This window comes from Ambystoma mexicanum, chromosome 1q (genome assembly GCF_040938575.1).
Source record: "Ambystoma mexicanum isolate Mex_15411 chromosome 1q, UKY_AmexF1_1, whole genome shotgun sequence".
NCBI classification, from domain to species: domain Eukaryota; kingdom Metazoa; phylum Chordata; class Amphibia; order Caudata; family Ambystomatidae; genus Ambystoma; species Ambystoma mexicanum.
In genome coordinates, this window is record NC_090922.1 from 1,171,247,755 (window position 1) to 1,171,271,089 (window position 23,335).

The window sequence follows — 23,335 nt, forward strand, 5'->3', positions numbered from 1 at the left end:
TAGAACCCAAGTGTTTTTACCGCCTGGGACACTGGGATAGCGGTGTTGCCAAAAATGAAGGATGAACATTGTCTGTCAAGTTTTCTCAGAGTGTCAGTAGGTCCTAGCAGTAGTAGTTCTGTCTTTTCACTGTTGAGCGAAAGCCAGTTTACAGCCATCCAAGTGTGGATGGTGGCATAGGTGGCATTAAGGGTCTTGGCATCCATCTCATAGTCGCCGGACAGAGGGAGGAGAACTTGTGTATCATTGGAGTAGGTGGTGTACATGATGCCGAGTGAGTCAAGTATGTTGAAGAGAGGTCTGGTGAAAATGTTGTAGAGCATAGGGGATAGTCAGGAGCCCTGTGGTACTCCACATTGGATGATGGCTGGTTTTGCAGCCACTTGGTCAGAGAATACTTGCATGGCTCTGCCTTGGAGGAAGGAGGAAATCCAAGTGATGACGCTGGTGGAAAAGTGTGCAGAGGACAAAAGGTGTTGATAGAGCAGCTTGTGGTCAACCAGGTCAAATGCGGCTAAGAGGTCTAGGAGGAGGAGTAGGGCGGGTTTGCCTGTGTCTCTGATGTCATCCATCATTTTTTTTAGGTCGAGCAGGGCCTTTTTGGATCCGTGGCTAGGAAAGAAGCAAGATTGTCAGGAACCAAGGATGTTATTTGAATCTAGGAAGTGTTGGACTTGTAGGTAGGCAGCTTTGTCCAAGATATTTAATGGGAGGGCACTGTGGTTATGGGTCTGTAATTGTTAGGGTTGTTAGGGTTGAGTGAGTTTTTTTTTTTAGGAGGGGGCGTACGCACCTTCATTAAGGCTGGATGGGACAGATCCTGTTGCAAAGGAGGATTAATTAACACAGTGAGGGAGGGGCGAGCGCGTCTGCACACTCTTTGATGAGGATGCAGGGCAGATATCACCTTTGCACATTGAGGGTTTAATGTTCTTCATAAGGGTGATGACTTCCAATTCGTTGACATCCCTGAATGAGAAAAGTGGTGTGTCAGGGAACCCTTGGTTGGAAACTGGCGTGCAAGAGTGTTTTGGGGAGTTAGGTGGGTGTTGGTTGGTTAGTATTCTGTTGTGGACGGTGTGTAGCTTGTTGAGCATAGCTGATTGTATGTCTGAGCATCATGCTTCATCGCTAGATTTGGCCTGGGGTGGGGGCAGGAGTTTCCAGTTCCCTTTAGATGGCGAAAAAATGTCTTTAGAGTCAGAGTTAGCGCTAGAAATATTTGTATTGAAAGAGTTGTATTTGGCATGGATGATGGATTTTTTTTATTCCTTTGAGAGTTTATTAAACTCCAGTTTAGCTGAGTCCAGGTGACTGGATTGGCGGGTAGATATGGCTGTACGTTTCTTAGAACTTAGTTCTAGGAGTTCCAGAGAAGCATGCGTTAGAGTGTTTGGTAGGTTTGGCTTTCTGGGCGGCTATTCGGGCCATGGCCTCCACTGCTTCTGTCAAAGTAATGTTGAAGGTATGGGCCAATGAGTTTGCATCATTAGAAAATGGGGGCCTCAAGGCTTGGACTAGTAGATGTGGTACGAGTCTCTCTTTAATGAGTAGGTGTGAGAAGGGGGGAGAGGCATGATGGGTGGTATCTGGTATTTGGGGGGAGAGGGTGAACTGGATAAGGTAGTGGTCGGCCCAGGGGGGGATTGTTAGCAATGATGGCTGGTGGGCAGTTGTGGTGTGCTAGCCAGCCTAGGGTATGAGCTTTGATGTGTGTGGGATCCGAGATGGAATGTTTGCAGCCTAGGGTTCGCAGAGCCTTTGCGGTGGATTTAGCTAGAGGGTCATTGGGGTTGTAAAGCCCTAAGTTAAGGTCACCTTCCAAGATGACCTAGTGTGATTGTGCAATTGTGGGAGGTGTTAAATTTGGGGACTAGGAAGTCACAGTTACTTGTGAATGGTTTTTCGATCTTTCTGTTGGAGATGGACACCTTGGCTACGAGGGCTACTCCTTCACCTTTAGAGTGCAGTCAGTCTTGTCGGAAGATAGTGTAGCCGGTAGGGGGTGCAAGTGCTATGGCAGGGCCAGACGTTTCATAGAGCCAAGTTTCCATGATGGCAAGGAGGTCGAGATTGTGGCAGTGATCAGGCCTTGTATATCTGAGGCGTAAGCGGGGAGGGAGCGTGCGTTGATGAGGGCACAACTAAGGGTGGTGTACGGAGGGGGATGAGATGGTGTTCCGAAGTGGGTGACTACCTCTAGGGTGGGGCAGGGAGGCAGGGTGCTGTGAGCTGTGTCAGTACTTTTGAGGTTAGGCAAGTTGGGTTTAGATTGCAGTGTGGAATGGGGCGAGGAGGTGTCAGGCATAGACAGAGAAGCAATGATGGGGCACTCAGAGTCAGTAGGACTAGCGACCTTAGTTACAGGATCACAGGGGGGCATGGCATGTGTGGTAGCATGGTCATACATAGGGGTGGTTGCAGTAGTAGGCAACATGGTGACAGTTAGACATTCAGTAGTATTAGCATCATCAAATATGGGCATGACAGCAACAGTGGGCAGCATGGCAGCATATGGACATACAGTAGTGGCAGCGTCATAACAGTTGGGAATGGTGACAGCAGTCGACGGCATGGAGGCAAATGGGCATGCAGCAATAGGAATGTCATCCCATCTGGGCAAAGTGGCAGAAGAAATTGCCTGCACATCCTGTATATGTGTGGCGGGTAGCTTGGTGGTTGGAGAGTCAGGTTTTGTGTGAGAGATGGGCGTTGGTGAGGTGAGCTTCCTAGTTAGCACGTGCAAATGAAGGTCTAGTAGATTGAATAATTCTGGTGACATCAGTCGACTTGGATAAGGCGGAGCACAGCTACCTGGTGAAGGTAAGGAGCCTATCGGTAGTAGCGGTGTGGCAGATGTGGAAGGATTAAGGAGGCATTGTGATCACTTAGCCCATGATGGCTGTATGGGAACCGAACAGATTGTGGGTCTTGGTGTCTCATTGAGGTGCTGGACTCTAATGCCCAGCCTGTAGTTACGGCTAGTCACACTTCTGGGCCGTGTGATATAAATTAGTGGGCAAGTGTGTGCACAGAGGTGTAGGAGGAGGTGTAGGAGGAGAGTGTAGGGCAATGTGATGGTAGGTGGTGGAGCTGGGAGGGTAGGGGCTGCGCAGGCCATGGGAGCAACAATAGTGGAGGAGATAGGCAGTATGATGTCACTGGTGGGTCTAGTTCCCTGTTGTGGATGTTAGTAGGGTCCAGGTGGATGTGAGATAGGTATGTGTGAGTGTAGTGTGTGTTGTGCATATGGGTCAGCAAGGGGGGAGAGTTTAGCTGGAAGTGTGTCCAGTTGCCAAGGAAGTGTTTGCATTCCCATGGTGAAGGGGTGCGTGTTCTGGACCCTGTGATGATTTGCTGGTGCCTGCAATCTGAGCTTGGGTGCAGTACTGGGTTGGGAAAGGAGGAGGGGGGGCAGGCCTACGTGAGGTACATATTGTGAACAGGCACATTGGGGGGACATCACGTGAGCAGATAGGGAGTTGTTGTATAGTCTATGTGAGCTCCTTACAACTTTGGGAAGGGGAGGGGTAGAGAGCACATGTATCTTGGCTCGTGTTGCATGTGGGTCTTAATGTTGTGAATCGAGTGCTGTGAGCGTGAGGAATATTGAGCAAATTTTCACGAGGTGCTCATGTGGTGCACAGGTGGAGTCTGTGGGATGTGGTTCAGTAGAGCTAGCTGACCACGCTGTAATATGCAGGTAGGCTTTACTGCCGCAGCAAGAACCAGCTCCATGCGGTAACGTTTTAGCTTTAGGTATAATGTTAGTGGGGGAGTGAATGCCAAGTGGGGAGTGCCGGTCATGTAAAACAGGAGTCATTTGGACGGATTATACTTATTGTGATCTGCTCATCAGCCAGGTCTCGTTCAGTACAATCGAGAAGGCATGCTGTATCTTTTTGCAGTAGGAGTGGAGTGAGCCATCCTCCAGGAGTTATGTTGCAGTTGTAGCTGGTGAGTGGATTGATTTAGATATAGGCAGAGGTTTCTCTGATGGGTGTTTGTAGTAGTGATTAGAGAGTTTTCAGTATGCATCTGGCGAGTGCATCGTGCCATGGGATGTGCTATGGGAGTAACTGTGTCATGATGTCAGCCGTGAGGTCATCAGCGATCTTTGAGGTTGCAGCCAGTCAATTAGTGACAGCTGTATTTCTTCAATACTATCATCCGGGTATGGTCTGAACGGTTGTCTGAGTAGTTAGCCCTTCTCACACCTGTGATACATCAATGACAGGGAGGATTTGGCCCAGAAGTGATGTAAATCTCTTGTTTATCTGTCGCTGGTCTCTGAGTAGGATGGAGTGCTCCTGGGCTGGCTGAACTGTCAAAGGGAACATTGTTTCCCTTTGACAACAGTTAAGTTTTGAAGTCGCACATTTTCAATAAGCCATGCAAGCTTGGGGGCATTTCACTTCGTTATCCTTGCATAGCTCGTTGAAAATGCTGGCTGGGGAACTGCATGTCTGTATGTGTGAGTGGGAGCTCTTGTGCCTCCTCGCACATAAAGACAGAGCATGCTGGAGCAGGGTGTTTCAGCACCCACGTTCAAGTCTCTGCACGCATGTGCTGTAACCATGAAACTCTTACTTCCCGATTCCTGTTCATGATGCAGGAGCTGGAGCAGAAGGTACATTTATGTTCATTTATTTTTTATTTAAATATGTGTATGAATGCATTTATGCTTGTGTTATGAGTTAGTGTATGATGATGGGTGCTCGTGTGAATGATATAGTGCTTGCTGGGTGAATGCTGTGTGAATGTGTATGTGTTTGTGTTGGTCCGTGTAGCTGATTTTGTTGAGTGGGCGGGGGTTTGTTGTGAGAGAACGGATCTCAACGACCGGTGGGGGGTGTCTGTACTTCCGCTCCCTATATGGTGGAGGAGAGGCACAGGAGACCCCAGCCAAGATTCTCTATTCGGTAGCAATGGTCGAGCAATCAAGGCATAGCTTCTCAGGAGGTGATGCAGGCTGGTTCTTAAGTACAGTGTATCCCCAAGCCCCCACAAAGGAATATCCACACTCTGTATTGGTTAGAACACAGTCTTTATATAATCAAAAGTTAAGGTTATGTACATTTATCATGATAACTCACTTTGTACCCTGGCAAAATCTATAATGACAAATATTTACAATCCTAAAGTGGTACCACCCTAGATCTCATTGAAGTGCATGAACAATACTGTACAATATCACACAGACCAATAGAGTGAAACCAGCAATAGAGAGAGGAGAGAAAATAAGATGGTTGAGCAATAGGCAGAATACTGACCCCTACCACTGGGCACAGTTCTGTGTGGAGATCCCCCCACCTGGGCAACCTGTAAAGAAAGATATAGCACAAGCCCAGTCCATATATTGCTCTGCAAGTCTTAGTCTCTCCTATAATGTTTTTACCCCCCCAATGTACCTGGTGGAGTCGAGTTCCTCGAAGAGGCGTCGACAAACGTCAAGGGACTCGCTGTTCGCCGACGGGGAATCGACGGCCCTTCTTGAATGCCTTCCCTTTCAAGCGGGAGGCACGGGGCGTCGAACGTCCGTCGACAAACGAGGTAGAACGATGTCGAAGAGGCGGCAGCTTCGTCCGAGCGGTGCTCGTCGGCGTCGAGACGTCGGCATCCTGCAAGGCGGAGGTGTGCGGGGCACCTCGATGACAATAGTTCTGGACCGCAAAGATTGTAGAGACGGAAACCCAGCAAGGGCGTGGAATCGTCCAAGTCTTTGAGGTCGTTGGGTGGCGGGAAACCCACCGGCAGGTTTCTCCTCGGCGCGTTGGTCGTCCTCGACTTTCTCCGGCAGGATAAGCGGTCGACGAAGCGGTTGAGAGAGTCCTTCGATTGAATGTTCTTAGGCAAAGGAGCGGACGGCTCCGGTCGTCGGCGGCACGGCGTCAAGTGGTTCCCACGGCTGGGTAACACGACTTCGACGGGCCTCCAGCGGTTCCACAAACCTGCGAACCCTGGTCGACGGCAATGGACTTCGACGGCGTCGATGTCCGGGTGCTTCACTTCGATCTCCTCAGCGGTCCCGTCTCGGGTCGACAGCCTTTCGAGGGTCTGTCTTCCAGGGCGCTTCGGCGAAGATGGAGCGGTGCTCGATGGTCCCTCGGAGCACGGGAAGAGGGCGCCTTACCAGGTCCTCTCTCGGGTCAGCCCTCGACGAATTCGTCAGCCTTCGGATCGGTCGAAGCAAATGCCACAGCAAGTCTTCTTCTTCCAGCTGGACGTCGAGGATCAGCAGTTCCAGTTACTCGTAGAGTGGAGACTCAGCTCCCTGGCTGCTTCAGGAGCACAATGGTCGCTTCTCAACCAATGGTTCCTTCTGAACCCTTTTCCAGTGGTGAGAGGTCCCCAGATATACTATCCTCTCTCTCATCCACGCTGCTGGCACACACTCAGCAGCCAATCATACTGCAGGGCATTCATGCAGTCAGTCAGCCAATCAGGCACACAGTGCATTCAGGCCACACTCCTCCCTTCCAGACACTCACAACAAGAAATGTGGATTGGGACAAGTACCCAGCTATTCAACACTACACACTGCATTCAGGCCAGTTTCGGGCAGGGCTGTCTCAGTCTTTGTCTCTCATGCCAGAAACCAGACAACCACAACAAGAAGTGTATATTGGTCACACACTCCATTCACCCAGGTCCCACCTACAGGAGGTACCCACAACATACAGTCACTGGGAAGGCTCCAGCCAGTCTAGCTGGGCCATATATGGAACTTCCACCCAACAGCCAGTCAGGGGGAAGGGACAGAGACAGGGCTTTCCAGGACTTTGGGAAAACAAGATAACAGGCAATAGAAAGCAAGAGGCCACAGGGGCCATCTTGTTTTCTATCAGGAATCAACTGATCCCAATGGCAGGGCCTGGGTATCCCAAAATGGAGGACACCCAGAGCACCTGTCAAATTCAGCATGGAGCTGCCACCAGCCCATACCCTGCTCTGTGGGCCACCCACAGGTGCCTAAAAACATACACTAGGGGCACAGGGTTGTACCCCTACCCATGGGTGCCATAAGGGTATCCCATGGGTCTGTTCACCAAACCAAAAGAGAGAGCTGCACTGCCAGGAGTCCCACATGGACTCCTGGGCAGAAAACATGACAGAACACACGGTAAAAACAGAAAAAGGACAAGGATTCAGAGGCCCTGTCCCCCAGATGCATTTCCAGCATCACATTTGTACAACCAAGGCATTTTAAAAATGCCTTTGTTGCACAATCCCCCTACCCACCTGCAAAAATTGCTCTCCTTCTGAGGCAATGTCGAGCCCAGGGGAAATGAATTGTATTTTTTCACTGGTCATCTTTCATATATGTCCAGTAAACAATTGCCTGCCTGCCCCTTGGGCCCCCCAGCACCAATTGCAAACTGTTTAGCTTTTTACCCAATTTCTTTTAAAAGTATACTCTAAAATGCAACATTTTAACCATTATTCAAAAAATAATCCTGGGGGAGAACACCGCCTAACACCTTGTTATTGATTTGGACTCCCTCACTATGTCACTATGTCAGTCGCTATGTTATATCTGGGGGAAATCTTTATGCCCCTCCACGTAAAAAAAATTCACAATCCGCTACTGCCCCTGGGACTGTGCAGGGAGCAACGTGGTGGGAGACCTGGGACACTGGTGGAAGCAGGATGGGGGAGTCAAGGGATAGTGGTGGATAGTTCATAGCAATTTGGACTTACTGTCCATTTGGAATTTTGTGGGGGCCCGGCAAGCCCACATTTTGCTCAGGGTGGGCCCAGGCCAAACATTTTGAAGACCACTGGGTTAACGTGATCAGAGACCCATCCACACAAACCTCATCATTATTTGGAACATCCATCCATACATTTTTTATCTCACTAACTGCCAACACACACACTTCTGAATCATCATCTATTGTCCCTTGATCCCCAATCTCACCAATTGGCATCCTTGACAAGCAATCTGCAACTTTATTGTGTTGTTTTTCTCTAAACTCAATATTGTAATTATATACAATCAGTTTGGAAGCTAACCTAAACGCCCTGGGAAATGTTTTTTCAGCCCCCCTTTCGATATCTTGAGAAAAGGTTTATGATCTAGCCTCAACAGTACAGTAGTTCTCCAGACACATTGTCTAACATTCTAAACTCCCCAGACACATGCTAGCTAGAACCTCTTGTTATACTACTGAATATCCTCTCTCTGATTGTGATAATGTCCTTGAGGCAAAACGAATGGTTCCTTCACTTCCCTTGATATCATCTTGAATAAGTACTGCTCCTAGCACATTATTTCTTGCATCAACAGTAATAATAGTTTCTCTCTCAGTGTCAAATATTTTTCAAGCCAAGCCCTTATAATGCATTCTTTTGCTATCTCCAATTATTCTTGCTGACTCTCCTTGTGGGGAAAGTGAATGTGGTCGATAAACCCTGCCCCGCTTTGGGCTGGAAGCAGAATTTGGGATGGAGTTAAAGCCAGAAACAAATTGCAGGAATTGGTCCCACAAGTGTTTGCAGAAAAGATTGGTGCTTTGAAGGGTTATCAACACTGCATCAAGTTAAAGTATGCAGCTGCACCAATTAAGAGCAAAGTAAAAATAAATCTGCTGCGGCTGGTAGGGTATGTTTATTCCAGGTAGCATTTAAAAATACAGTAACAGGAAACAGTCTCAGTCCTCCTCCCTTCTTGACCTCCTTCTTCTCTCCCCATTCTAGAACCCCCATTAGCACCCAGCATGGGGCAGCCAGCCAACCAGGTGACTAGAAACGACTAACGGCTGGTTCCCCAGGCCACCAGCTTCCCCCCACCCTCCCTCCCTCCCTCTTTCCTCTTTCTTTTGTTTTCCATTTCCAACCTATCTGTGTATTGTGGCCCAGCTTCTCCGGCTGCTATTAAAATGGAGGAAGGGTTCCGTACGGAGCCCCGCCTACCCTTTCATTGTCAGCCATCTTACCACAGTGTTTTCAGTCATTTAAGAGGACACTAAAGTGATTCCGTTCAAAGACTTAAATACTTTTTTTAGCACCCGGTTTACCGTTTTGGTAACCCGAGGTGCTAATGGTGTTAAGGGCCTTGAGCCCTTGTCCAGTACCTGCTGTTCCTGCCCTTGTAACGGGGGCAGAAAACAACAGAAAGTCATTAAGGAACTTTTAAAATAATATATTTTGTACATTTTTCAAGTGTTCAACTTCCCCTATAATGTAATGCCAACAGTTCCCTAATTTTCTTCCTAAATGTTTCTAGCCACGCTTCACCCCAAAACAACTCATATCTCTTCCATCATCCCTGAAACTAACAAACCTGTGTCTCAAATATTTCTGCTTGGTGAACATTTAGGGAGTGGGATATGTGGTTATATTTGCTGAGCTCATGTGTGTATGATACAAGGCCATCACATTGCAGTGAACTGGCTAAGAGACTATAAGCTGCCATTCAATGTGTGCATTTATTTAGGGGAAAGTTCACCCAAGCAGATGTGTCCACATTCCTTTGCGATAGACAATATGATACTCTGCTCAAACAAATCTCCTAGCATGGAATCTTCATGTTGGGCAGCATTCAATCCAGTGGTGATGGTTAAGGGTTATTCCTTATCGGTGCCTTCTGGATCCATATACTGCTTCTGGTATGTAAATATGGATGCTCTACAGGTCAGCTGATTTTGGATGTGTGCAAACAATGCTTTGTTATCCCTTATTAGTGGTATGAGTCTCTTCAACCTACTGTACCATTGGTGAGCAGATTATCTCACAAATAATTTAGCTTATGCTTTCTTTCATGTGTACCCTGGATAGGTGATTGCAAATCTTAAGAGTATAGAATATACATGGCCCCCTCTATTATGCATCAATGTTGCCCACTCCCATATCAATGAAGTTATTGATGGCTATCCCAGGAAAACTAGTCATCATTATAGGTACCTGTAGATTTCTTGCAAATTTCTCTTGGTCTTCCTCAGTTTATGTAGAGAGCTGGATTCAAGTTCCCCACAAATCCGAATGAGTCAGTAGACTGTTGTATCAGTGTATGCCTGGTATCGTAAATCCCTGCCACACTGTGCAACAGTTCCTGTCAAATTGTTCTCTTTATTTTATTCAGCGAGTTTGGACTTGCTATCCCATTCTGCGACTATCTACTTGCACAGCTTTCTAGCTCTCTGCCACACCATATATATATATTTTTTTTTATTATTAATGTGTTATAGTCTATAAATAGACTTTACACATGACAAATACATTTTTACAAAATAAAACAATTTCAAAACAATTTGCAAGAAATAACAGTTACAAAACAATTTACATAATACATAAAAACATACTATTTACAATCAATAAAAAGGTAAAAAGAAAACCAGACTATAGTACATTAATTTTACAACACATATCGTCACAATAAACAACAATACACCAAATATAACATATATGTGATAAAGTGATATTTCTTAAGTCTTTCCAAGTGGGCGTCATTCTCAAGCCAGTCACACAAGTCAGCTTTTTTGTAATGCCCTTTTTGATCTAAGAGTAAATTCCAGTTGTGAGTATACCATCCAATTTCTTTCAGGTATATCTCGGCTTTAGCTCTCAGGGGTAATTTCCTGGTATGTCTAATAATCTCTTTACTCATGGTTTTCATTAATTGGATACCAGATTTACTCAACATTAGAAGATATAGTTTAGTGCTTTTCTTGAGAACCTGCGATTTTAGAGAAGTTAAGCCTAATTCAAGCCTAATGATGGCCATTGGTATGCAGTTCGGGAGACCAATAATTTTCTTCCAATATTTCCCTTCCACAAGCTGCAACCAATCAAGGTTCATAGTTTGAAAGGCTTCAACACCATAGGTCATCATCGGTAAAAAAACCTGTTGATACAATAGTCGCGCAGCCCAGACAGTGAGAGATGGTAAAACAATATACCATAGCAGAAATTTGGCCTGCCCTTATCATCCTCATCTGCTTGCATTGAAAATATTCCCTTTTGGTTTCAAATTCAATTGCCAAGTATTTGTAATTAGTGGTGTATAGAATCTCCAACTCCTGAACCTTAATGCTGGTACGGCTACTTTTTTTGCCGTAAATAGCATCACTTGAGTTTTCTCCAAATTTATTATGAGACCATTAATTCTAGCATATAACCATAGAGCTTCCGCTGATCTCTGCAGACCGCTCAGCGTGTGATCTAATATCACTAGGTCATCTGCATAGGCAAGAACTGCACATTTTTATCACCAATTTTAGGCAGGCAGTTATAGGGCATTTCAATTGCAACCAGTAGATCATAAGTGAATAGATTATATAGAGTTGGGGCCGTAACACAGCCCTGCTTGACTCCTCTGTTTTGTTCAATTTGCGTGGTCATATTCCCTTGATGGACCAATTTCAGGGAGACAGTATTGTTTTGTTGGAGAAGCCTAAGATAATATAGCAGGTCTTGGGGGCAGCCAAGAGATTGTAATTTGGTCCATAAGATGTCTCTATGGACCAAATCAAAGGCTGCCCTGAAATCAACATACAGCACATACAGGAGGGATTAACCGTTTTTCTGGCCAACGTACGTAGGGTATCTAAGATGACCAAATTATGCGTCGTAGAATACCCCCTCCTAAAGCCGCTATGAAAAAAATGACGAATATTTTCCTTGTCCACCCATTGATGCAATTTATCAAGGATTAGGCCCGCAAAAAGTTTCCCAGTGCAGTCCAACATTGATAATAATCTATAATTACCAGGGTCGCTCTTATCACCCTTCTTATGAACTGGTATAAGTGTGGCTGTTTGCCAGGAACAGGGTATTCTGCCTTCCAACATAATTTTATCAAAGAGAATCTTTAGTAGCTTGGCCCAAAATGTAGGATTACTTTTCAATGTAATGTTAGCCAAACTAGTAGGACCAGGAGCCCTTGACGATTTTAAATTATTTATCTTTTCAATTAAAGTGGAGACTGTTACTGTAAATGGGGGTTTAGATGGAAACTTGTTTACAGACTCTAGTATCGCAATGTTGTTAGGCAAGTTGCGCTCTTTCAAAAATCTTTCCCATATGTGGGCACCAATAGGATTAAGGATTGAATTTGTCCTATTGCCTATTACTTCTCCCAGGAGTACCCAGATATTTTGAGAATTCTTGGTACATAGTAACCATAGAGTATCTTGCCATTGCTTTAATTTCTTGAGATACTTTCTTTGTCTTAACCACAACTGGAATTTACCCTTGCGTGTTTTACAAGCAGAAAGGTAGGATTTAATAGACACAGATGTTTTCCTTATCTTCCTGATATTTGCTCTGAGCTGCCTTTTAGCATCTCTGACTTCATAGTTAAATGGATTTTTCCTGGGTAGACCAACAACCGCAATACCCTTACCAACTCTAGCATGCTCATTGTCAAGTGTAGAGATCCAGTATTCAATATGGTCAATAGACATATCCTGAAAACAGCTTGTGTCCCTGTACTGATCTTGTGATAGAGTAGCTACCACTTTGGATATAATTTTTTCTGACCAGGAGATCCTAGATGCTGCATGATTTACCCTTAGGTCCCCCATAGATTTAACCACATGATTTAACTCATCAGTATTCAGAGTCAACACAAGTGAGGCATGATCGCTCCAGTTGTGTTTGTCTTTCTTCATATCCTTCACCCGGCAAGCAACACCAGGAGACACAAACATGTAATCCAAAATACTCTTTGAACCACCACTTTCCCAAGTTGGTGGACCAGGTAAATCATTAATTGTTCTACCATTAATCATCTCCATGTCCCATAGTTCAAAAAAACTCAACCAATACTGTCCTTTGGGGTCAACTTTCTTAAGGGACATTACACTCTTAGGTCTTAAATCTGGATTATTCGAGGTCCCCAAGTCTCCAGACATATAGCAATTGAAGTCTCCAGCAAGCATTATAGATTTGTTTTCCTGTTTATATGTCCAATTGATCAAAATATCATGAAGAAACTCTTGAATAGTGGTAGTGTGATCATCCTCCGGGGGATTATACAAACTTATCAGTAACATTTTCTTATCCTTCTTCTCAATGTGTATAACCAATTCAACCACAATCACAAAGTCATCTGTTTTGGTTTTAATGTGGCGTGATTTGACATTATGCTGAATCCCCACCAGCAATCCCCCATAAGGTCTACCCTTTCTCCTTTTTTGGCAAGGGATTGGATCACAGTGTATCCATTCTACACAATAGGGTCAGTCAGCCATACCTCCTGTAAGCAAAAACATGTATAGTTATTAATATATGGCAATGATCCCTCTTGAGAAATCAAATGGCTGAAGCCCGTAGTATTCCATGAGAGGAATGAAATCCCTCAATCTTTTTTCAATACCACCGGCAAAGATTCCGCCAGCCATTTTAAGATGTTTTGGATATCTGCCAATTGAACCTCATTACTTGCAGGGAGCTAAATTATACTGGTCTTGATCTTAGGCTCCAACAGCACTTTCCTTGGGCAGTTCAGATCTTCCTTTCCAGGGTCCACATCAATTTCCACATCAACCTCCAATAAGTTGTCCTTATATGTACATAAAAAATTAGCAGTGGCCAGAAGTTTACAGTGAATTGCCGAAACATTCGTGTTTAAGGTATTTAATGGTTCGATATATTCAAAATCATCTGATGTTAAGACTCTTAATTGGGGGATATAGTGAAGCCTAATCAAGAATTCTGTTTGTGTTAACCAATCGTGATCGTTATTTTGGTAGAGATTCTTGATTACACAGATACGGTTGTTGCTCATATCTGGATTCTGCTCCTCGTGTATATGCCCTGTCTTCTGTGTGGTCTCAAGGTAGGGGATCAGTATAGAATTGTTTGGGGTAGATGAGTTGTTTTCTGCTGATTCATCATTTGGCATAATTGAAGATTCAGACAGAGCTTCTTCTACATCAGGTAGGTCTTATCTTTCTCCAGAATGAGCCAAATCATAAGGCATCCTTCTCTTTTAGAGTTTCTCTTATTTGCCCGTGCTGCTTTTTTCCTAGCTTTTTTCGTATTTTTGACCACGCGGTCACCCTCAGATGGTAATCCAGGTACCACACATAGGAGATCATTACGAGTCGGGCATTAGGGGATACCGGGCACTGTTAAGGAGACCGGTGCCGGTAATCCCCTACCGTCCGATTCCAAGGTACCCTAACGGGAACCGCAAGGGACGTGTGGTCGGACCAGACGTCCCTTATGGGTCCCGTTAGGGGACCAGGCCGCTAATTACAGGCCTTCCATTAGCAGGCCTGTAAATAGCACCTTCCCCATTCCCATTGAGTACTATGAGGGCTCAATGGGAATGGGGAATGGTTTGTTCAATGGGGACTTACCGGTCCTGCCAGGGTCAGGCTACACCGGTAAGTCCCCATTGAACAGCACCGGACTCAGACCCGTTATTGGAGGCCGTCATGGCGCAAATAGCACCATGAGTACCTCCAATCTCGGAGCGAGGCCCATAGTCTTTTCTTTTTTACGGTCCTTTTAGCTAAACGCCACTGTTTCCGTGAGAAAAATATCTCAGATTTATTGGTCACATTTGGATATACTTCTAATAGTGGAGTGGGGTCTTTAATCATCCGAATAGCTTCAGACTAATTATTCTCAGGGTCCTCGCTCACTACTTTTTCTTCTGTGCTTGGTGTTGTCAAGTTAATTGTATTTTACAAAATACAGCCACACAGTTTAAGTAATATTTTCAATGCAAACTGTGAGGCCTAGTGGATTGCATCTGAGCCAAGGTATTCATTTCTGAAAAAGAGCCCATATTGGATTCCCCTTCTATGGTTTCTGATTTTGTCTTGCCAAATCCAGAGACATACATAGCCTCTCAGGAATAATCACAAGCGGTGGAGGTGTTTTCAGTGTTGCATTGTATTCCTTGTCTACAGTCAATCTATTTAAGCCAGAAATCAATGATCTTTGGACAGTAAGACAGAGCTCTAATAGGAAATTATTATCAATGAATAACACTGAAGAGTTGTCTTGCATAACACTTGCACTCTTGTTGGACCATTTGTCTTTTTCAAGAATATCTGAAATGAACTCAGGGGAAGTATTATGCAGAAAAAAATGTGTAAAGGTGCCTTTGCTCATTGGGATTTGATGTTTATGTGTATTATTAGTGTTAGGGAGAATTCTCTGTTTAGGCCGAATTTCCTAACCTATTGAGTCCCCCAGCAGCTTTGCTGGATTTTCTGGGTTTATTTTTTCTCTCCTGCCAAGAGTGAGACTCTTTTACCCTCACTCTTGGACATGTTTGAAGTGTGTTTCTTTGGTTTGCCTTGTGTTGAATGGGCTATGGGGTCTTGTACTCCATAGGGCCTCATGTGTTTTTGTGAAATAGGTTACACAGCACCCTCAGTGCCGTAACCCAGGGGTGTCCTAGGGACCCCCCAACATAGACTCCATACCCTGGGACTGACTACTGTCTCCCAGGGTCTGTAAAGTCACCATTGACTTTACTAGTCTCAAATCCTGAACAGAACCAGTACAAACCATCATATTGTGGACGTACTGGCCGGGGCAATTCCATTGCCCCGGGGTCTGTTAGTCGAGGGGGCACGTCTCCGTCCCCCCTCATCGAGTTTTGGCTGGTGGCAGTGGAAACTACTTTTTATATTCGACCGCGAATATTTTCCTATGGGATTTCCCATTGTTTTAGGCTAATACCTTTATTTATTTATTTACGGTAGCCTTGAACATACCGCCGGGTTATTTCTTTATTATTATAACTCCGGTTGGTATTTTTTGCCAAAACTTGATTCTAAAATGGCGTTGGTGTTCACCTCTGTAACTCTGACCCAAAGTGGAGCCCTTTGTTCCACTTTTGGCGGGCTTCTCCACAGAAGCCCTCCATAGTGGTGCCACTCTGTCTGGGGTACTTAGGAGGGGTGGAGGGGGATTTAGGCACCCTGGACTGAGTTACCTTGGTAACTCAAGTCGCACTCCGTCCTGATTGGCCCAAGTGGTGAGCCGGCCGGCTCACCACTTAGCATGTTTGAGTGACAGCTAGGCTGGGTGAATGGGGGTTTGCTGCATAAAAGCAGGGCTTTGGGGACTGGAACTTCAGAAGTCGCCACAGGACCTAAGAAGCCGAAGAGGGAGAAGCCGAGCCGACCTGCCAAGACGACACCAACGGTGAAGCCCTGCAGAACCGTCTCACCACTTTTCCCGACGACAGAGGAGATCTCCCGCCGGAGAGTCTTCTTCCCTTAACTGGTGGGGACAACCAGTTGCTGCCTTCTTTTCGCCGTCCCGAAGCATCTCGTGGCCGCCTTGCCTGTGCCAAGCACCCCGGCAACCGGGATACCACTTTTTACCTCAACCGCGAAAGAGGGGTAAAAATCCTTTGTGACCGGAGAACTCCACGGCTGGCCTCATCCCTGGTAGTGCAACGACCTGCAGCCTTCCTCCCCGTCGAGATCACCTCTTCCTCGGGACGACGCCGTGACTTGCACCCACTACCAGGAACGACTACCACCGCTGGAGGAATCTTTCCACGTTTAAAGGTACTGTGATCCGCCCGGCCTCCCTTGCCACCGATTGTACGGGGTAGATTTAGCCCTCGGCTCTCGAACCTGGGTAGGCCTGGGTCACCCTAACTAAACTTTTCAGAACCGTAGTAAAACCTTTTCTCTCACCTGCAAAGACTGAGGACATTGTGTGATCTTGGGCACATTTTTCGCCTGGCTCCCTCTAAAGCGGGCCCTGAACTAATCCTCATGGTTCCACCATTGACTGCCTTTGCTAACCTTATGTGAAAAGTGTTTTACCTTACTGCTCTCTTTATTTCTGCCTTTTCCCTCCCTTTTGGTAATACTTGTTGGAGTGTCATCTAACGTTAAGCGCTCACCTCTGTTTGGAAATAAGTGGTGTTAACTTAGAATTGTCCAACAAATGATTAGGGATGTACATATGAGTAATAGTAACTGTGTTTGACTTTCTTATCTTTTCTAGTGTGCTAGTGTAATTTATGAGTGTACCTTTAATAAATAAGTCTATACTTTTACTCCTAGCTCTGGTTAGTGTTTGCTTGTGCTACTGTGCCTCTGTACCTATTCTGTATCCTCTGTATACTGCCTAACTCCTCTTGAGGGAAGTCTGGCTGCTCAGCCACAGCTACCACAGTGAATCTGTGCGGTGCAGACTGCTACCAAGTGGGTTTACTGCCAACACCTGTAGTCTTAAATCTTTTGCAGTGGTCCCAGAGGGAACTGCACAGGTTTCTGCCTAACACTGGTGTACAGCGGTGGGATCTGTATTGAGTATACACTTTAGAGTACTTTTGAGATACCTTAGTGCAACTAACCACAAAGCTTAAGCACAAGAAAGAAAAAGTCGTTTTTAACCTGTCTACTATGGAAAGTTATAGTCAAGAGTCCCTTGCTACAAAAACTGCTGATTGTTTAAGACTTCTCTGTAAGCATAAGAATCTCATGACTAAAGGAAAGAAAATAGAGCTAATAGAAAGGTTGTTAGAAAACCAAAGTCTGGAGGATGGTCCAGAGGGACCTATCACTCCAGCAAATGTAGAAAGCAGCAATGATCTTGATATGGCACAAAGTATTGATGATCTTGGGTCAGAACCAGAAGAAGAGGATGAAACTGTTGTAGATAGTCCCTCTAGGCCTCTGTCTGCTCTACCAGCTGTACCTACTGGACCTTTGCCAGGTCCCACATTTAGCCCTCAATACTTTGAACTAGAGAGAATGAAACTTGAATTAGAGTACAAGAAACTTAATGCTCAAACTGACAAAGAACTAAGGCTAAGGGAAATGGAGCTCAAGTATGAGCTAGAAATGAAGAAACTGTCTGTTGAGAATGCTTCTCTCTCTGGCTCCTCTAGAAGTTCCAGTCCTAAAAGACCCCGGATGCCTAACGAATTGATTGGTATGTATGAGCCTAAGTTGGATGTGTTGGATTGGTTGTCTATGTTTGAGTATAATCATGGGCTCCAGAACATCACAGGCAATGAGTTACTCACCTGGTTGTTCTCTAGGCTTCCCCCTGTTGCAACTGATGTGGTAATGGAGTTGGGGGAGGAGGATAGGAAAGAGTATGAATGTGTGAAACTAGCTTTGATAGCTAGGTTTGGGAAAACCCCTTCCCAGTATCTTAAGAGGTTTAGGAGCCTCAAAAAGCATGATGGTACCCCTTGGGCTACCTGGGTGTGTGAAGGGCTGAAAAACTTAGAGGGATGGATTAAGGGTTACAAGGTGAACACTTATGAAGGAATGAGAAATCTTGTAATGATGGAGTCAATTTATGATGCCTGCTCTCCTGAGCTCAGACAGCACTTGGCTGATTCACAGGATTTAGATCCTAGGAAGCTAGCTAAGGCTGCTGACTTGTGGGTTGCCAACCGGGCTACTCACAAGGATTCTGGGGTAACTCAGAAGAAGGATGAGGGAAGACAGCCTAAGAAAGACTCCAAAGAGAATTCTAATAATCCTAATTCCAAAGAGGGCCCCAAACAAAACCATAAGGGTAAGCCACCTGGGAAGCCACAGCAGAGTAGTATACCTTCTGGTGCTAAACCAGAAGGAGGTCAGAACAAGCCTCCATTCCAAAGGACCTTTGGGGCCTGTTATGTTTGTAAGGCTACTGACCATGTGAAAGGAGATCCCAGATGTAAGGGTAAACCTTCCGGGGTCCAACTTGTCTCCTTAGCCTTCGCTCCAGAGGAGGAAGTCACTATGGCAAGTGGAAACTTTCTACTACTGGCTGATGAACCCACTGGAGTCTCAGCCAGTGTTTCTTTAGTCTCTCTGGGGTTGTGGGAACAACAAAATTTAGATGTGTATAATTCTATCCCAGATAATACTAAAGAGTATTATAAGGACAGTGTCCACGTGAATGGTCAGGAGACCCCTGCCATCAGGGACACTGGGGCCAGCATAACTGTGGTGGACAAATCATTTTTCAAGGCAGAGGATGTTGCTAAGGCACCCAAATGCCTCACCAAGTTAGCTGGAGGGCCTGTGCAGATGTGTCCCCAGTTACCAGTTCTCATCCAGTGTAATGATATGGCTGTGAAGATACCTGTCAGTATACAATGTGAAGTGCCAGGAAGAGTTCTGCTAGGAAATGACCTGAAAGCTCTGGGAGTTGTGTCCCATACCCCCAGACCTCCTAGTAAAAAGGTACGGGAGCTCACCAAATCTGCAAGAGAGAAAACCCTGCGAGGTTTATCTCAGGAGATGATGACAGAAATCACTCCTCTCCCACTGGAACAACTTACTGCAGTAACTACCAGGTCAGGAGCGAAGGGGCCACCCAAGACTCCTAGGAAAAAGCCTACAGCAAGCACTCCAGTGCTTCCAACAAGGACTTCCCCGAGGTTGTCCAAAGTTACACCTGTAACTCCACCTCCAGCTGAGGCTGAGAGGGAGGTACAACCCTGTGTGATTGAACTAGACTCTGAAGAAGAGCTAGTAGGAGGCCCAGAACTTATTGGAGACCTGGACCCGGCTGACCATCCTGAGCTGCAGTCTTTACTGGCAGAAGGTGGACCCAGCAGGACAGCTTTTCGTAAGGGACAAAGAGAATGTCCAACTCTGGAGGGCCTTCGCCAACAGGCAGCTTCTCAGGCTAATGGGCAAGAGCCTGGGAAGTATAGGTTACACTGGGAAGATGGCCTCTTCTACAGTGAACCAACTGAATCTGAACCTGGAGCCTACCAACGCCTGGTAGTGCCCCAAGAGAACAGACAACAGTTCTTGCAACTAGCCCACGAGATTCCTTTGGCTGGTCACTTGAGTTTCAAGAAGACCAAGGAAAGGCTCTCTCTCTACCTTTATTGGCCAAAAATGGGGGCTGAAGTAGGAGGTGATCTCTGACAGGGGGACCAATTTTATGTCCAACTACATGAAAGCCATGTGGAAAACCTGCGGAGTTACCTACAAGTTCTCAACCGCCTACCACCCTCAGACCAACGGGTTGGTAGAAAGATTTAACAGAACCATGAAGAGCATGATAGGTGCCTTAGAAGAACCCCTTAAGAAAAAGTGGGACCTTCTACTGCCATGCCTTCTATTTGCTTATAGGGAAGTCCCTCAGGAGGGAGTGGGTTATTCTCCCTTTGAACTTCTCTATGGCCATCCCGTCAGAGGCCCCTTGGCCCTGATTAAGGAGGGGTTGGAGAGTGCTCCTTCCCCCAAGCCAGTCAGAGTGACTGACTATGTGATAGGTCTCCGAAGGAGAATGTCACACATGATGGCAGAAGCAAGTGACAACTTGAAAGCTGGCCAAGCTCTGATCAAACATTGGCATGATCAGAAGGCTAACATGGTTGAGTTTACTCAAGACCAGCTAGTTCTAGTTATGCTTCCAACAAGGCAGAGGGCCTTGCAAGACAAATGGATGGGACCCTTCAAGGTTGTGGGAAAACTTGGAGAGGTCAACTATCTGGTGGATCTGGGCAAACCCAGGGAAGCTCCCAGAGTCTTCCACACCAACCGCCTCAAAGCCTATGTCTCTAGACCAGAAGTAGGAGCATTGCTCCTAGCGTCATCAGAAGAGGAGGAGGAGAGTGAAGCTCTACCTGACCTCCTGAAAGGCTTACCTTTGGACGAAAAGGTTGAAGGAGTTAATCTCTCTTCAGATCTGACCCCTGAGCAACAGGAAGAGTGCAAAGCTATGTTAAACCAGTTTGCCTCCCTGTTCTCACTTTCACCAGGCTTGACCCCTTGGGGACAGCATGAGATACTCACTGGTGACTGCCTGCCAGTCAAAAGCAGGGGATATAGAATGTCAGAACATGTCAGAACCCACATCAAAGGGGAGGTCAAGAAGATGCTTGATCTCGGGGTAATAGAGCCCTCTACTAGTCCATGGTCTAGCCCAGTAGTGTTAGTACCAAAGGCAGGATCCAAAGAGTTGAGATTCTGTGTGGACTATAGAGCTCTTAATGCAGTCACCAAGACTAATGCCCACCCTTTGCCAAGGACAGATGAGTTGGTGGATAAACTTGGTGCAGCCAAGTACCTCAGCACACTGGACCTTACGTCAGGCTACTGGCAAATAGCCCTGACAGACCATGCCAAGGAGAAAACTGCATTTTCTACTCCAGTTGGCCTATACCAATTCAAGGTTATGCCTTTTGGACTGAAAAATGCACCTGCAACATTCCAAAGGATGGTGAACCAGGTTCTGGCGGGGATGGAGGACTTCTGCATGGCATACTTGGATGACATTGCAGTCTTCAGCCACTCCTGGGCCGAACATGTGACCCACTTAGGACATGTTTTGCAGGCTCTTGAGCAGGCCAATCTGACCATAAAGGCAAGCAAGTGCCAAATTGGTCAGAGTAAAGTGGTCTACCTTGGACATGAGGTAGGAGGTGGAGAAATAAGGCCTTTGCTCAGCAAGATTGAAGCTGTGCAAAATTGGACAACACCTACTACTCAGACCCAGGTGAGAGCCTTCTTAGGCCTCACTGGGTACTACAGGAATTTCATTGAGAACTATGGGACCATAGCTTCTCCTCTGAATGTGATCTCCTCTCCAAAATTCCCTAAGAAGGTCAAATGGACGGAGGAATGCAATTAGGCCTTTGAAAACCTGAAGAAAGCTCTCTGCCAAGCCCCAGTACTCAGAGCTCCTGACTACCACCAACCTTTCATTGTACAAACTGATGCTTCCAATGTAGGTATAGGTGCAGTTCTTAGCCAACTGGATGAGAAGGGTAGGGAACACCCCATTTTCTTCATCAGTAGAAAACTGAATGAACCTGAAACAAGGTGGGCAACAATCGAAAGAGAATGCTTTGCTATTGTGTGGGCAATGAAGAAGTTTAGGCCATACTTGTATGGTTCTACTTTTGTCATTCAGACTGACCACCAACCCTTGAGATGGTTAATGCAAATGAAAGGGGAAAATCCAAAACTATTGAGATGGTCAATCTGCCTCCAAGGGTTTGATTTCACCATTGAGCACAGGTCAGGGTGTCACCATCAAAATGCTGATGGACTCTCTAGGATGTATGTCATCGACTAGAGGTATGAGGTTCATCCAGGAGTGGATTAAATCCTCCTGTCCCTTAGTCTGGGGGGGGCGAGTGTTAGGGAGAATTCTCTGTTTAGGCCGAATTTCCTAACCTATTGAGTCCCCCAGCAGCTTTGCTGGATTTTCTGGGTTTATTTTTTCTCTCCTGCCAAGAGTGAGACTCTTTTACCCTCACTCTTGGACATGTTTGAAGTGTGTTTCTTTGGTTTGCCTTGTGTTGAATGGGCTATGGGGTCTTGTACTCCATAGGGCCTCATGTGTTTTTGTGAAATAGGTTACACAGCACCCTCAGTGCCGTAACCCAGGGGTGTCCTAGGGACCCCCCAACATAGACTCCATACCCTGGGACTGACTACTGTCTCCCAGGGTCTGTAAAGTCACCATTGACTTTACTAGTCTCAAATCCTGAACAGAACCAGTACAAACCATCATATTGTGGACGTACTGGCCGGGGCAATTCCATTGCCCCGGGGTCTGTTAGTCGAGGGGGCACGTCTCCGTCCCCCCTCATCGAGTTTTGGCTGGTGGCAGTGGAAACTACTTTTTATATTCGACCGCGAATATTTTCCTATGGGATTTCCCATTGTTTTAGGCTAATACCTTTATTTATTTATTTACGGTAGCCTTGACATACCGCCGGGTTATTTCTTTATTATTATAACTCCGGTTGGTATTTTTTGCCAAAACTTGATTCTAAAATGGCGTTGGTGTTCACCTCTGTAACTCTGACCCAAAGTGGAGCCCTTTGTTCCACTTTTGGCGGGCTTCTCCACAGAAGCCCTCCAAAGTGGTGCCACTCTGTCTGAGGTACTTAGGAGGGGTGGAGGGGGATTTAGGCACCCTGGACTGAGTTATCTTGGTAACTCAAGTCGCACTCCGTCCTGATTGGCCCAAGTGGTGAGCCGGCCGGCTCACCACTTAGCATGTTTGAGTGACAGCTAGGCTGGGTGAATGGGGGTTTGCTGCATAAAAGCAGGGCTTTGGGGACTGGAACTTCAGAAGTCGCCACAGGACCTAAGAAGCCGAAGAGGGAGAAGCCGAGCCGACCTGCCAAGACGACACCACCGGTGAAGCCCTGCAGAACCGTCTCACCACTTTTCCTGACGACAGAGGAGATCTCCCGCCGGAGAGTCTTCTTCCCTTAACTGGTGGGGACAACCAGTTGCTGCCTTCTTTTCGCCGTCCCGAAGCATCTCGTGGCCGCCTTGCCTGTGCCAAGCACCCCGGCAACCGGGATACCACTTTTTACCTCAACCGCGAAAGAGGGGTAAAAATCCTTTGTGACCGGAGAACTCCACGGCTGGCCTCATTCCTGGTAGTGCAACGACCTGCAGCCTTCCTCCCCGTCGAG